The sequence below is a fragment of the Dendrobates tinctorius genome, unplaced genomic scaffold (genome assembly GCF_039654945.1).
Source record: "Dendrobates tinctorius isolate UK_male_01 unplaced genomic scaffold, ASM3965494v1 ptg000011l, whole genome shotgun sequence".
NCBI lineage: Eukaryota > Metazoa > Chordata > Amphibia > Anura > Dendrobatidae > Dendrobates > Dendrobates tinctorius.
The window spans coordinates 95638943-95653970 of record NW_027361679.1 but is presented as its reverse complement, the minus strand read 5'-3'; the positions used below and the strand labels follow the sequence as shown (position 1 = coordinate 95653970).

At 44.5% G+C, this 15028-nt stretch overlaps 1 pseudogene; it reads right to left on the bottom strand.

The window, feature by feature from the left end:
* Positions 1 to 2673: 2673 nt before the first annotated feature.
* The window catches only part of LOC141100427 (mpv17-like protein 2), a 41033-nt pseudogene continuing 28678 nt past the window's right edge, over positions 2674 to 15028 (bottom strand).

Genomic DNA, 15028 nt, shown 5'->3' with positions numbered 1-15028 from the left:
CCCCCCCCGCTGGCAAGCACATGATAAAATAATAAACAGATAACTCACCTTCTGATGATGGCTCCTGCTCCCAGCTCCCCCCCGTGGCTTTCCTGTGTTCGCTGAGATCCTCCTCCCGGGAGGGCGCACACAGCTGCTGCTCATTCAGGCAGCTCATTGTAGCTACAGGACCTTCCATGATGTGACCAATAGGACCTGCGGTCACATGACTCGCAGTTCACACTGGAAGTCACGTGACCGCAGGTCCTATTGGTCACATCATGGAAGGTCCTGAAGCGATGAACTGCCTGGATGAGCAGCTGCTGCCGCGCGCCCTGCAGGAGGAGGATCTCAGCAGACACAGGAAAGCCATGGGCGGAGCTGGGAGCAGGAGCCGAAGGTGACTATAGTGACGGGGGAGAGTGCAGGCACATGTAATATGCACCGTTCCCCTGTCTACCAACTCAGCGCTGCTTCAGCACCGAGGTGATGGACAGCGGGTGCAGTGAATACTACATGAGCCTAATGAGAGGGAGCACAGGACCTCTCGCTGTCTCTGCAGCCAGCCCTCTCCAGCCCCCTGACACCACTCCAGAGCCGCCTCCTCCACTCTATAGCACAGCAGCACACAGATTCTCATTATAAGACGCATCCCCCACTTTCCCCCAAAATTTGGGGGAACAAAAGTGTGTCTTATAATCCGAAAATACGGTAGTGTTTCTGATGAAATTTTATACAAATGTGAATGACAGTAAGACACGCCTAGATACAGCGTTACTTTATCCTTGCACGCTTTAGCATTCATCCCCGCTTGTGCCATGGGCAAAATTGTAAATGTAACATTTTAGGTGCAAAAAAAATAAATGACAATCTTGACATGTAACGGCACGGATTTAAGTGCTTCCATGATTTATTTTTATACAAGGTGTGTTATAATCAGATATCTTCAAAAAGCAATCTGATACAAAGTAAAAGGAATGGTGTAGAAAAGGCAGCTTTGTTTTCGGTCTTTGGCACATTTTACATGCAAACACTATACAGATCAATTGTTTTGCATGCACATTAGAAAACAGCACTTACAGATTGCCAGTTTTAGCAAATGCAAACAGCATTCTAATCGCACCAGTAGAAAAAAAAAAAAATTCTTACATACGGTAATAGGAAGTTTGATAAAAACCCTAAGGCCGGAGTCACACTAGCGATAAAATCGGACGAATGCAATGCGATTAAAAAAAAAAAAAAATCGCATTGCATTCGTCCCAATGTTATTCTATGTTGCTGCTCCCATCATGCGTTTTTTTATCGGATCCGTTCCTCGGACCGAGACAATCGCAGCATGCTGCGATTGTCACCGATTTTCGGATCGGATTCGACAATGCAAGTCTATGGATGCGATTAAAAAACACATTGAAAACGCACCACACGTGTGAATTGCGATTAAATCGCAAGACTTCTCCTGGTCACAGGAAAGAGCATCAGGCATTGGCATTGGATGTCAATTTGATGCTTAGATGTGAATAAAATCGGTTCATCGCAGGAAAATGGGATGACAGACGGATCCATGGACAAGAATTCTTTGTGCGATTTCGTACCGTTAAAATGGGACCGATTTTTTATTCGTTGTGTGTGACTCCAGCCTAAAAAACAATTCTGCAAGTTAAATGTGTGACAGTAAACTTCATTCTCCAAGATAACAGCCAGTGGTCACGGTTCCCCACCGGAATCAGTTTACATTTCAACATTCGCAATCACTTGACCCAGACCTGATGTCAGTAAGTACAGCATGTGGCTGCTGAAGATGTCAGATGGCAATACATCACGTCACTGCTGTTTGAGGACGACCGTGGGAGACTACTGGTCATTTTGCCATTTTCATACATTTCTTTGCAAGATATAACAGTAGGTTTCACTGCTAATGTAATATTAAATCCGTATTTTCTGACCAGTAGATATTAATTAGGCAATCATTTTTAAGCTCATTGTACATACTGTACATATTTAATTACGGTATTTTTCGGACTATAAGACGCACCCCAATTTTCAGAAGGAAAATAGGGAAAAAAATAATAATTGTCAAATGGGGGTCCGTCTTACAGTCCGAATTCAGCTTACCTGGGAAGGGATCCGGCACAGGTAGAGAAGTAGTCACAGGGGTCATTCAGTGGTCCAGGCTCGTGCGGTGGCGGCGGCTCTGTGCTGGGGCAGCTGTGCTGGGGCTGGTGGGCCGTGCTGGGGCAGCTGCGCTGTGCTGGGGCAGGTGGGCTGGGCCAGGGACAGCTGTGCTGGGGGCAGGTGGGCTGGGGCAGGTGGGCTCTGCGGTGGTGGCAGCGGGCGGCGCTCTGCGGTGCGGTGGTGGCAGCAGGCTGTGCTCCGGTGCAGGGGCGGCGGCTCCGCCGGCGTTTCTTCGTAGCCCACATGCGCAGCTTCAGATCTCGTGGGACGAGATTCAAATCTCGGCAACAAGATCTCGTCCCCCGAGATCTCGGGACGAGATCTGAAGCTGCGCATGCGCCGTCCCCGGACCGGCGGCCATCTTGCCGGCGTCCATGCTCCCGGAGGCCACCGCAACATGGCGGCGCCCAGCAAGGGAACTGCGGGGGCCTCCGGGCTGCGAAGAAACGCCGGCGGAGCCGCCGCCCCTGCACCGGAGCACAGCCCGCTGCCACCATCGCACCGCAGAGCGCCGCCCGCTGCCACCACCGCACCGCAGAGCCTCGCCCGCTGCCACCACCGCACCAGGTACCGTGCATTGCGACCATAAGACGCACCCCCCACTTTCCCCAAAAATTTTGGGGGAAAAAAGTGCGTCTTATGGTCCGAAAAATACGGTATATACAAAATACACAGAAAATATAAAGAAATTAAATAGAATTTCAAAAGTACTAGACAGCATTGTAAACCTCCATATAATCACTCGTTTCAGAAGGAAATATCTTGATTTTGCACAGAAATCCCACTTTCATCTCCCATAATCATCTGTTACATAATAAAGCACGGTAATAAGTAATAATGCACAAATACAAATGTCTTAAGGCAATACAGTACAGCACACGAGAAAGGCAAAATGGCTACCATCCAAGTACAAGGAGCATGGAGGTGAAAATAGACATTAGTCAATCATTCATAGTTTTTCATCTATGGTCTTCGGCAAATGTGAGGATGTGCTGCAGATCTTGTCTGGCGTAGATACATTTCTATTATCTGCTTCCATGTCTGCTGGAGACTCCTCAACCTGCAACCCAAGTGACAGGAAAGCCAATGTTATAATCACGTACGGCCTATAGTGGAAACACATGTAGTGCTGCATCGGGCAAGATGCGGTACACACCAGACATGGCTGACCTCCATGGAGGAAAAGGACTCATCAGACCAGCTGTCCTCTTTTCTCTAGATCTCTGGGATTCCCACCCAATCATTAAATAGGGGAATAAGGAAGGGGGGGATGAGTGCATCCTATATGGCTGTCTTCTTGAAGGTCACAAGCAATTCACTCTGGACAACTGCCTAGAGTTCTTTTACATTTACCGTGTTATTGCTGGCCGTTTTTGAGGACACAATAGATTTCTATGGGGCCGCAAAATCGGCCCGCAAAAACTCCACGGTGCGCCGTACTTGGGGCCATGAAAAAAGATCGAGCCTGCTCGATTTTTTTCACAGCTTACGAACACGGCCCCCATTGAAAATCAACGGAAGTTCGTTTTTGCGGTGCACCGTCACTTCCGATTTTGCGGAACGCCACCCCCCCCCACAATACTTCTTCCATAGTATTGGAAATCTGAAAAACGACGATCCGCAAGTTTTTTGCGGTCCGTTATTGGGGCAGGCCGTGAAAATTGCAGCGATATGGCCGCAAAAAACCCGGTAAATGTAAAAGAAGCCTTACCTAGCATGACTCCCAGAAGGGAAAGTTTCTACAGTGTCGGAGTGCAGAGTGTCCCACACCAACGAATCTGATGACTGCTTGAATTTTTTTTTTTTTTTTAGGAAATAAAAAATGGGGGTATGGAATAAAATAAAACCACTGCAGCTGATCATATTTCACATTTCCCCATTTACCAAATTTCTTCCCTCCAAAAAAGGAAAACCTTTAAGGATTGGATGGGACTGTTAAGTTGGAAAACGTTCGGTTGAAGGTTTCCTTTCTAATACAGTAATTGCCTTGCAGGATGACGTTTCAATTACCGAGCCTAAACTGTAAAATACAGGTAAGGAGTACTAGATTTTTGGAACTGCTGTACATTGCGGCAGGATTCTAAACCCTTCCTACACCTAAGATCTGGTTGCTAAAGGCTGCACCGGTCTAACAGTCATTTCCCATGGAGAAGTTAAGACAACAGGGTTTGAGAGTACGGAGGTCTCCGGTATACCTGACAACACAAATGAACAATACCTGCAGAGTCAATTGATAGAAAATCAATTTTTTGCAATTTTAATAGACTTACTGATCCTGTAGTAATTGAACTACATACAGATCAAAAAGTGTTTCAAACTCAAGCGTATAAAAGAAAATTACTTTATTCCAAATATATCTAAAATACACTGCTCAAAAAAAATAAAGGGAACACTTAAACAACAGAATATAACTCCAAGTAAATCAAACTTCTGTGAAATCAAACTATCCACTTAGGAAGCAACACTGATTGACAATCAATTTCACATGCTGTTGTGCAAATGGAATAGACAATAGATGGAAGTTATTGGCAATTATCAAGACAATCAATAAAGGAGTGGTTCTGCAGGTAGGGACCACAGACCACATCTCAGTAGCAATGCTTTCTGGCTGATGTTTTGTTCACTTTTGAATGTTGGTTGTGCTTTCACACTTGTGGTAGCATGAGACGCAGTCTACAACCCACACAAGTGGCTCAGGTAGTGCAGCTCATCCAGCATGGCACATCAATGCGAGCTGTGGCAAAGTGGTTTGCTGTGTCTGTCAGCGTAGTGTCCATAGGCTGGAGGCATTACCAGGAGACAGGCCAGTACACCAGGAGACGTGGAGGGGGCCGTAGGAGGGCAACAACCCAGCAGCAGGCCCGCTACCTCAGCCTTTTTGCAAGGAGGAACAGGAGGAGCACTGCCAGAGCCCTGCAAAATGACCTTCAGCAGGCCACAAATGTGCATGTGTCTGCACAAACTGTTAGAAACAGACTCCATGAGAATGGTCTGCATGCTCGACGTCCACAAATGGGGGTTTTGATCACAGCCCAACACTGTGCAGGACGCTTGGCATTTGCGACAGAACACCAGGATCGGCAAATTCGCCACTGGCGCCCTGTGCTCTTCACAGATGAAAGGAGGTTCACACTGAGCACATGTGCCAGAGTCTGGAGACGCCGTGGAGAGCGATCTGCTGCCTGCAACATCCTTCAGCATGACCTGTTTGGCAGTGGGTCAGTAATGTTGTGGGGTGGCATTTCTTTGGAGGGACACAAAGCCCTCCATGTGCTCACCAGGGGTTGCCTGACTGCCATTAGGTACAGAGATGAGATCCTCAGACTCCTTGTGAGACCATATGCTGGTGTGGGTGGCCCTGGGTTCCTCCTAATGCAGGACAATGACACACCTCACGTGGCTGTAGTGTGTCAGTAGTTCCTGCAAGATGAAGGCATTGACGCTATAGACTGGCCACCCGTTCCCCAGACCTGATTCCGATTGAGCACATATGTGGCATGATGTCTCGCTCCATCCACCAACGTCACATTGCACCACAGACTGTCCAGGAGTTGGCGGATGCATTAGTCCAGGTCTGGGAGATCCCTCATGACAACATCCGTCGACTCATCAGGAGCATGCCCAGGTGTCGTAGGGAGGTCAAACAGGCAATTGGAGGCCACACACACTGCGGAGCATCATTTCCTTGTCTTGAGGAATTTCCACTGAAGCTGGATCAGCCTGTAATTTGATTTTCCATTTTCATTTTGAGTATCCTTCCAAATCCAGACCTCCATGGGATATTAATTTTGATTTACAATTGATCATTTTTATGTTTTCTTGTAATAAATAAAGATTTGCAGCTGCGATTTCATTCAATGATATCTACAATGTGGTATCTTAGTGTTACCTTTATTTTTTTGAGCAGTGTACATATAAATATTAATCCGAGAAAAGATCGTAAAAAAGTGTGCCTCAAACCAAAAACCACACAAAGAGAAGGAGGGCAGCTGAAGCAGCATGCATTAATACACAGGAAACTATATACATTATATCCATCCTCAATGGCATAGAGATAGATAAGTTTCTCCTAGCCAAACATTTCCGCTAGCTATACTGCCTAGAGGAGGTCAGTCACACACACAACCTGCTCAAACGGATGAAAGTTTATGAATTTGTGATTTATTGAAACACTGAAAATCAGATGCTAAAAAAATTAAGTCTCACCCTGTGTTTGAGGTATGACAGGTAGGTGTCCCAGCCTACTGTGATCACATTAATGTAAATGACATGATACTTAGGTGATAGGAAATAAAAGTTGATCATTTGGGCAGCAGGCCACACAGTCCAGTCAGCCTGAAAACAAAACAAAACCTAGTCAGTAATTATAATGTACGGCAACAATAATGCAATTCATGTGATACAGCGCTCCTATAAAATGGCATATAGATAAAACATCAATATAAAATTGAAAGCGGCGTTATTTAAAATACAACGCGTTTCAGCTGCAAACAGCCTTCATCAGGTAATAATGTGTTATGTTCCTAATGAAGCCTTTCGACAGCTAAATGCATTATATTTTAAATAAAGCCACTTTAATTTTTATGGTGAACGTTTAACTACCGTATATGACCCGTGTATAAGCCAGAAACGGGGGGGGGGGGGGTTTAGGGATGACGACCTTCAGCCCAAAAAAATGGGCTGAAAATCTTGGCTTATACACGAGTATATAAGGTACATGTCCACTCACAGGAGCACTGTATCGTCTGGTTTTATTTCAACTTTGTGATTGCCTGGAGCTCTTCTTAAAAGGAGACACCCGTCACATATCTGGTGGGTGGCACAAGGACGAAACGTGATCTCCTCCCTACCTTGAATGCTATACAGAGCTGTGCCCTGGTGTGCATATCTCAGCTAGGTGAGGGTCCTCGAATCACACACCTGCCATAGTATAACGTAGCCGCAAACTGGTATCTCACAAACTGCACAGATGTACTGTACTCATACAGCAAAGTCTATGGATTTACTTTGTAGACTAGTGGGAGCAACAGGTAGAGACTATGCCACAGCATTGGCACTCATTGGGACTCAGGATGTAAATTGCTAATGAACACTTATAGAAACCTAGATAGCTTTGAAGTGTAAATCACTACCTCTTAAAGCACCACCCTGGTGTTTTTTTAATTTTTATTTCACTACTAGTGCTGCTGATACTCACCTGAAGGCATAGTCATCTGTTTGACGCTGCTCCGCTCCACATCCTGCCGTTTGTGACCCGCCCAGCGCTCCAGTGTTTCATTAGGCAAGTCGGAGGTTACTAATAAATGTATGTCTATGGGAGCTTCGATCTGGCTCAGACTTCTATTGAGAATTTGTGACACAGCTTCTGAGTTCTGTTCAGTCTGAAGTTGCGCTTACAAGATGGAACCGCAGGACTGGAGCAGCTCCGAAAAATGGTAAAGACACCGGAGGGTGGGTATATGACTGGGGACAGGGGACTTGCGTTTAAAGCACCATTTCAGCGGTGAAAAGATACAAAAACCACTGGAGTGGTGCTTTAAAGGATATCTGCCTTTAACCCTTTCTCGCCAGAGCCTGTTTTCATCTTCCTGACCAGGTAAATTTTTACAATTCTGACCACTGTCACCTTATGAGTTTATAACTCTGGAAAGCTTCAATGTTTCCCAGTGATTCTGAAATAGTTTTTCATGACATATTGTACTTCATGATCTTGGTAAAATTAGTTCGATAACTTGCGCTTATTTCTGAAAATATCGGAAATTTGGTGAAAATTTTGCAATTTTTCAAACTTTTAATTTTTATGCTCTTAAACCAGAGAGAGATACGTCACACAAAACCGTTAATAAATAACATTTCCCACATGTCTACTTTACATCAGCACAATTTTTTAAACTTTTTTTTGCTACGAAGTTAGAAGGGTTAAAAATTGACTAGCAATTTCTCATTTTTCCAATAAAATTTACAATTTTTTTTTTTTGTTAGGGACCATATCACATTTGAAGTGACTTTGAGGGGTCTACATGAAAGAAAATACCCAAAAGTGACACCTTTGTAAAAACTGCACCCCTCAAGGTGCTCAAAACCACATTCAAGAAGTTTATTAATCCTTCAGATCAGGTGCTTTACATGAATTAATGGAATGTGGAAGGAAAAAAAATGAACATTTAACTTTTTCCCCAAAAAAGGTTATATTAGTCCCAAATTGTTTATTTTCACAAGGTTAACAGGAGAAAATGAATGCCAAAATTTGTCAGGCAATATTTCCTCAACATCCCATATCTGTTGGAAAACGACTGCTTGGGCGCACAGCAGGGTTGGAAAGGGAATATGCGCCATTTTGGCTGGAATAGGTTGCGGATATCATGTCACATTTGAAGAGGCCCTGACATGCCATAACAGAAACCCCCACAAGTATTCCAATTTTGCAAACTACACCTCTCAAGGAATTAATCTATGGGGGAGTATTTTTAACCCTCAAGTGATTCACAAACTTGTGTAACATTAGGCTGAGTAAATAAAATATTTTTTTTCCACTAAAATGTTGCTTTGACCCAAAGTATGCAATTTTTACACGAGGTAATGGGAGAAAACAAACAATTCAATTTGTTGTGCAGTTTCTCCTGAGTACGCCGATACCCCATATGTGGAGGAACACTACTTTTGAGGCACAGTGCAAAGCTCAGAAGGAGAGCCATATTACAGAGCAGATTTTGCTGCACTGGTTTGAGGGGGCCACGTCACCTTGGCAGAGCTCCTGAGGTGCCAGAGAAGCAGAAACCCCCCATAAGTGACCCCATTTTACAAACTAAACCTCAATTATTTAATCTAGGGGTGCAGTGATCATAATAACACCACAGGTGGCTCACAATTTTATACATTTTTAATCACAAAAAAATTGTTTTAGCCCCAGATTTTACATTTTCACTCAGAAAAATGGGTAGAAATGGTGCTAAAATGTGTCACACAATTTTTGTTGAACGTGGCAATACCCCTTATGTGGCTGTACAGTACTGCTTAGCCACACGGCGAGGCTCGGGAGGGAAGGAGCGCTATTTGCCTCTTAGAGAACAAATTATTGTAGTATAGTTTGCGGACTCCATATACAGAGCCCTAAAGTGCTAGAAGGGCACAATCCCTCGTCAAAGTGACCCCATTTTGGAAATCACATCCTTCTCTGGGAATTTATCTACAGTTGAAGCGCCGATTTTGACTCCATAAGCGTTTCCCAGAAACAAGCAACCGTGGATGTTGCTGAGTAAAAGTTACAAAGAGCCGTTGTAGTGACCGCTATATTGTGCCCAGCTCATGTTTCTTTAGACATGCACCTGAAAATTAGGTGGGCTATCATCATTACAGAAATGCCAAACATGTGGATACTAAATGTGGTTTAGATACACTGTGGGGCTCAGAAGGAAAGGGGGGCATTTGATTTGGATTTGGGAGCACATAATTTGCTGAATTTCTTTTGGAAGGGGAGGAGCCATTTCGCCTTTGTGCTACAAGTAACATGGAAGCCCCCTATCTTTCTAGTAACAGATGACTGACCTGGGTGAGGGTTTGCTTTTTTTTTTGTGGATTGAGTTGAAGCTTTTATTGGGAACATTTTACATAACGTTAGGCAGGGCTGTGGAGTCGGTAAGCCAAACCTGCGACTCCGACTCCCACATATATTGCTTATATTTAAGTGAAAAATTTATTGTAGTACAATGTGAACATCAGACATTTAATCATTTCTATGATCCAATAATCAAGATATTTAGATAGAACATAATATCTATTTATTGGAATACAACTTTAGAACACAAAAAACTGTAATAAATTGTAAATATGTAATACACTGTATACATGTACATGTATACGGTACAGACCAAAGTTTGGACACACCTTCTCATTCAAAGAGTTTTCTTTATTTTCATGACTATGAAAATTGTAGATTCATTCTGAAGGCATCAAAACAATGAATTAACACAGGTGGAATTATATAATTAAAGTGTGAAACAACTGAAAATATGTCTTATATTCTAGATTCTTCAAAGTAGCCACCTTTTGCTTTGATTACTGCTTTGCACACTTTTGGCATTCTCTTGATGAGCTTCTAGTGGTAGTCACCAGAAATGGTCTTCCAACAGTCTTGAAGGAGTTCCCAGAGATGCTTAGCAGTTGTTGGCCCTTTTGCCTTCACTCTGCGGTCCAGCTCACCCCAAACCATCTCGATTGGGTTCAGGTCTGGTGACTGTGGAGGCCAGGTCATCTGGCGTAGCACCCCATCACTCTCCTTCTTGGTCAAATAGCCCTTACACAGCCTGGAGGTGTGTTTGAGGCCATTGTCCTGTTGAAAAATAAATGATGGTCCAACTAAACACAAACCGGATGGAATAGCATGCCGCTGCAAGATGCTGTGGTAGCCATGCTGGTTCAGTATTTTACCATGAAGGCCTGCTGCACAAATTCTCCTCTTAACAGTTGTTGTAGAGATGTGTCTGCTGCTAGAACTCTGTGTGGCATTGACCTGGTCTCTATTCTGAGCTGCTGTTAACCTGCTATTTCTGTGGCTTGTGACTAGGATGAACTTATCCTCCGCAGCAGAGGTGACTCTTGGTCTTCCTTTCCTGGGGCGGTCCTCATGAGAGCCAGTTTCTTTGTTTCGCTTGATGGTTTTTGCCAATGCACTTGGAGACACTTTCAAAGTTTTCCCAATTTTTCGGACTGACTAACCTTCATTTCTTAAAGTAATGATGGCCACTCGTTTTGCTTTACTCAGCTGCTTTTTTCTTGCCATAATACAAATTCTAACAGTCTATTCAGTAGGACTATCAGCTGTGTATCCACCAGACTTCTGCACAACACAACTGATGGTCCCAACCTCATTTATAAGGCAAGAAATCCCACTTATTAAACCTGACAGGGCACACCTGTGAAGTGAAAACCATTTCCTGTGACTACCTCTTGAAGCTCATCAAGAGAATGCCAAGAGTGTGCAAAGCAGAAATCAAAGCAAAAGGTGGCTACTTTGAAGAATCTAGAATATAAGACATATTTTCAGTTGTTTCACACTTTTTTGTTAATTATATAATTTCACATGTGGTAATTCATAGTTTTGATGCCTTCAGAGTGAATCTACAATTTTCATAGTCATGAAAACGCTTTGATTGAGAAGGTGTGTCCAAACTTTTGGTCTGTACTGTGTGTGTATATTATATATATATATATATATATATATATATATATACACACACACACACACACATACACATACTATGACTTATCTCGGCTAAGATAAAGCCTAGATCCTCAGGCTACGTTCACACTATGGGCGCATCCAGGATCAAACCTGGGGGGGGGGGGGGGGGGGCGGAATCTCATACTGTTCCGCAGAAATTCATACTGCACACTTCAGCTGCTGCAGAACCTCATACTTTACACCCCTACACTTGAAAATAAAGCCTGCACCTTAAGAAGATGTGGTGATGAATGCAGTCTATTTATTCCAACTATCAATTGATGTTGATGTTACTGAAGACGAGCAATGCCTGTCCTGGGCGTCCTTTTCGGCAGCTATGAGGTGTACCTGACTGGTGCTAAAAAAAAGGAGTGTTAGTCTGTGTGCTATCCGGCTTTCATTCTTTTTGGTATAGATATGATATGGATAGACAGATATGGATAAATGGATATATAGATAGAGCAGATTTATAATCTGCTTTTGCTATTGAAAACATTATCTATGAGCTCAAAAACCTTTCAGGTGATGTGGTTTTTTAAAAAGCTGATCTGCTTTTGCAACTGAAAAACATATCCTCAAAAAACGCAGGAAAAACGCTGTGTGTGAATGTAGCCTTAGATCAGGAATAGCACAGCCATTTATAGGACATTTCATAACTTTCCCAAATTCCTATGAAAAAATATTCAGCATATTCTGCATTGAACTACTGTACCCAATTTATTATATATTTTAGGAGTCGGTCCATTTTATACCGACTCCAACTCCACCAAAATGAGCACCGACTCTGACTCCGAGTCCACAGCCCTGACGTTAGAGATCACATTTATCCGCCGCTCTACACTGACCACTTAAGTTTGGGGTTTACATCTAAGGCCGGGATCACACATGTGAGGAATACGGCTGAGTCTCGCATCCTAATACCCGGCACTCGTATCGGAGCATGCGGCCGCATAGAAATACATGGAGCCGCAGGCTCCGCTCCCGAGTCCCAGTGGCAGTGCCAGGTATTAACATGCGAGACTCTGTCGTATTGCTCGCATGTGTGATTCGGACCTTAATCTCTGAGTGACATGACAGCCGAAACCCCCCCGAGGGAGCCACTCTCTATAATGAGGCCTGGCCTCTATTCAGCGTTGTCCTTTTTCAGAAGTGCACAAAACTGTTATGGACTGCACTTTCATGCACACCTAAAAAGACGGACACCACCGGACCATAGAACAGACGGCATCCACAGTGCCTCCCATCTGCCTGATTATAGGGAATCTTCCGCCAGAGGTTCCGTCTGAATCCCGTATTTCATAGATTTACAAGAAAACCCCGATGTAAGCGCTAAGCGCAGGATAAAAGTGAGCTGAGCCATACTGCGACCTTAGGGAGAAAGAATGAACAAATCAACAGTAGGTCAAGAACTGGTTTCATTTATTTTTTTAAGCCGTTCCTCGTGCGGTATAAGTGATCCTAGGGGTCCTGAACGCTGTGACACCACCGACCATTGATAAACGTCAGCGCTGCATAAAGCGCAGGAAGCGCTGATGTTTATCTACAGTGGGAGGTCAGGAAGCGGTTAACACTTAACAGCCATGAACTAGGGCATTTATTATAAGCCATAGTGCAAGTGCACCCAGTATGCTGCCTTTAATAAAGCATTTTGTAAATGCACTTTCTGAAGTGCTGAGCAGGGAATTAAAATTTAGTGTATGCTATATGTATGACTGACACGCTAATGCTACATTCAGGTGAACGTGTTAAAGGGAATCTGTCAGCAAGAGAAGTAGGGAGGATTCAAATTTTTTATATTTAACCCCTTCCTTACCGATGACGTTATAGTACGTCATCGGTAAGGTCCCCTGCTTTGAGGTGGGCTCTGGCGGTGAGCCCACCTCAAAGTCGCAACATGTCAGCTGTTATGAACGAGCGGAATCGCCGTCCATCTGCGCCTATTAACTAGTTAAATCCCGCTGTCAAAGCTGACAGTGGACATTTACATAGCATTTCCTGCCGCCGGGCCAGAAATGAGCTCATCGCCGACCCGTCATGTGATCGGGGGTCGGCGTCATGTTGCCTGGACAACCACAGGTCTCTATGAGACCTCTATGGTTGTTCCAGGCAGATGGCTTTGAGTGCCGCCCGGTGGTCTGCTATTGAAGCATGCTAAAAGTAAAAAAAAAAAAAAAGTTTAAAAATAAAAAAAACATAAGAGTTCAAATCACCCCCCACCTTTCGCCCCAATCAAAATAAAACAATAAAAAAAAACCCCACATACACATATTAGGTATCGCCGCGTTCAGAATCGCACGATCAATAAAAGCATTAACCCAATCGCGTAGTGGGAAAAAATTCAAAACGCCAGTATTACTTTTTTTGGTCGCCGCAACATTGCATTAAAATGCAATAACAGTGATCAAAAGACCGCATCTGCACAAAAGTGGTATCATTAAAAACGTCAGTCCGGCCCTCAAAAAATAAGCCCTCACTCAACCCTAGATCACGAAACATGGATTTTTGTGATAAACTCACCGTAAAATCCTTTTCTCCGAGACGCTCATTGGGGGACACAGATACTGTGGTGTATGCTTCTGCCGCTAGGAGGCTGGCACTAAGTGAAAAAAAGAGGTTAGCTCCTCCTCCGTCGTATACACCCTCGCCCCTATTGCGGGCGGAACTCAGTTTGGTGCCAAAGCAGTAGGAGGACAACAGAATCAGCCTTAATACAGGTACAACATGTCCAGAAAAGGACCACCCTTATATCATATAAATAAATGCGTATTAATTAAACAAAAACAGAGCCAACTGGCTAATAGGGTGGGTGCTGTGTCCCCCAATGAGCATCTCGGAGAAAAGGATTTTACGGTGAGTTTATCACAAAAATCCATGTTTCTCCTTCGCCTCATTGGGGGACACAGATACTGTGGGACGTCCTAAAGCAGTCCCTGGGTGGGAGATTGACTCACCGATCCAAGCTACATGCACCTCTTGGTTAAAAGGTGCGCCACCACTGCTTGGAGAATCCTTCTACCCCGGCTCGCATCCGCCGAGGCCTGAGTATGACTATTATAATGTCTGGCAAATGTGTGCAGGCTGGACCAGGTTGCTGTTCCGCCGAAGCCTGATGCCGAAGCGCCCAAGAGGCGCCCACTGCCCGAGTAGAGTGCGCTCTGATTCCTGCTGGAATCGGCGTGCCTCTAATGCGGTAGGACTCCTGAATAGTCAAACGAATCCATCTGGCTATGCTCGATTTTGAGGCAGCGAGTCCCTTCCTGCGCCCTTCAGGGAGCACGAACAGCGTGTCCGTCTGACGCAAGGGCGCTGTCCGCGACACATACCTCCGGAGGGCTCTTAACAGGTCTAACGTGTGAAGAGCCTTTTCCATACGGTGCACCAGTGCTGGACCAAATGAAGGCAAGACAACATCCTCATTAATGTGAAATGACACGACTTTCAACAGAAAAGGAGGGGCTGGTCTGGGCACCACCTTATCCTTCTGGAAAGTGAGGAACGGAGCTCGGCAGGATAGGGCCGCCAGCTCTGAAAACCCTCCTGATAGAAGTGAGGGCCACTAGGAACACCACTTTCCAGGAAGGTACCTCAAAGAGATATCCTGAAGCGGTTCAAAATGGAGCTTCCTACAGAACACTTAGGACCAGGTTAAGGTCCCAG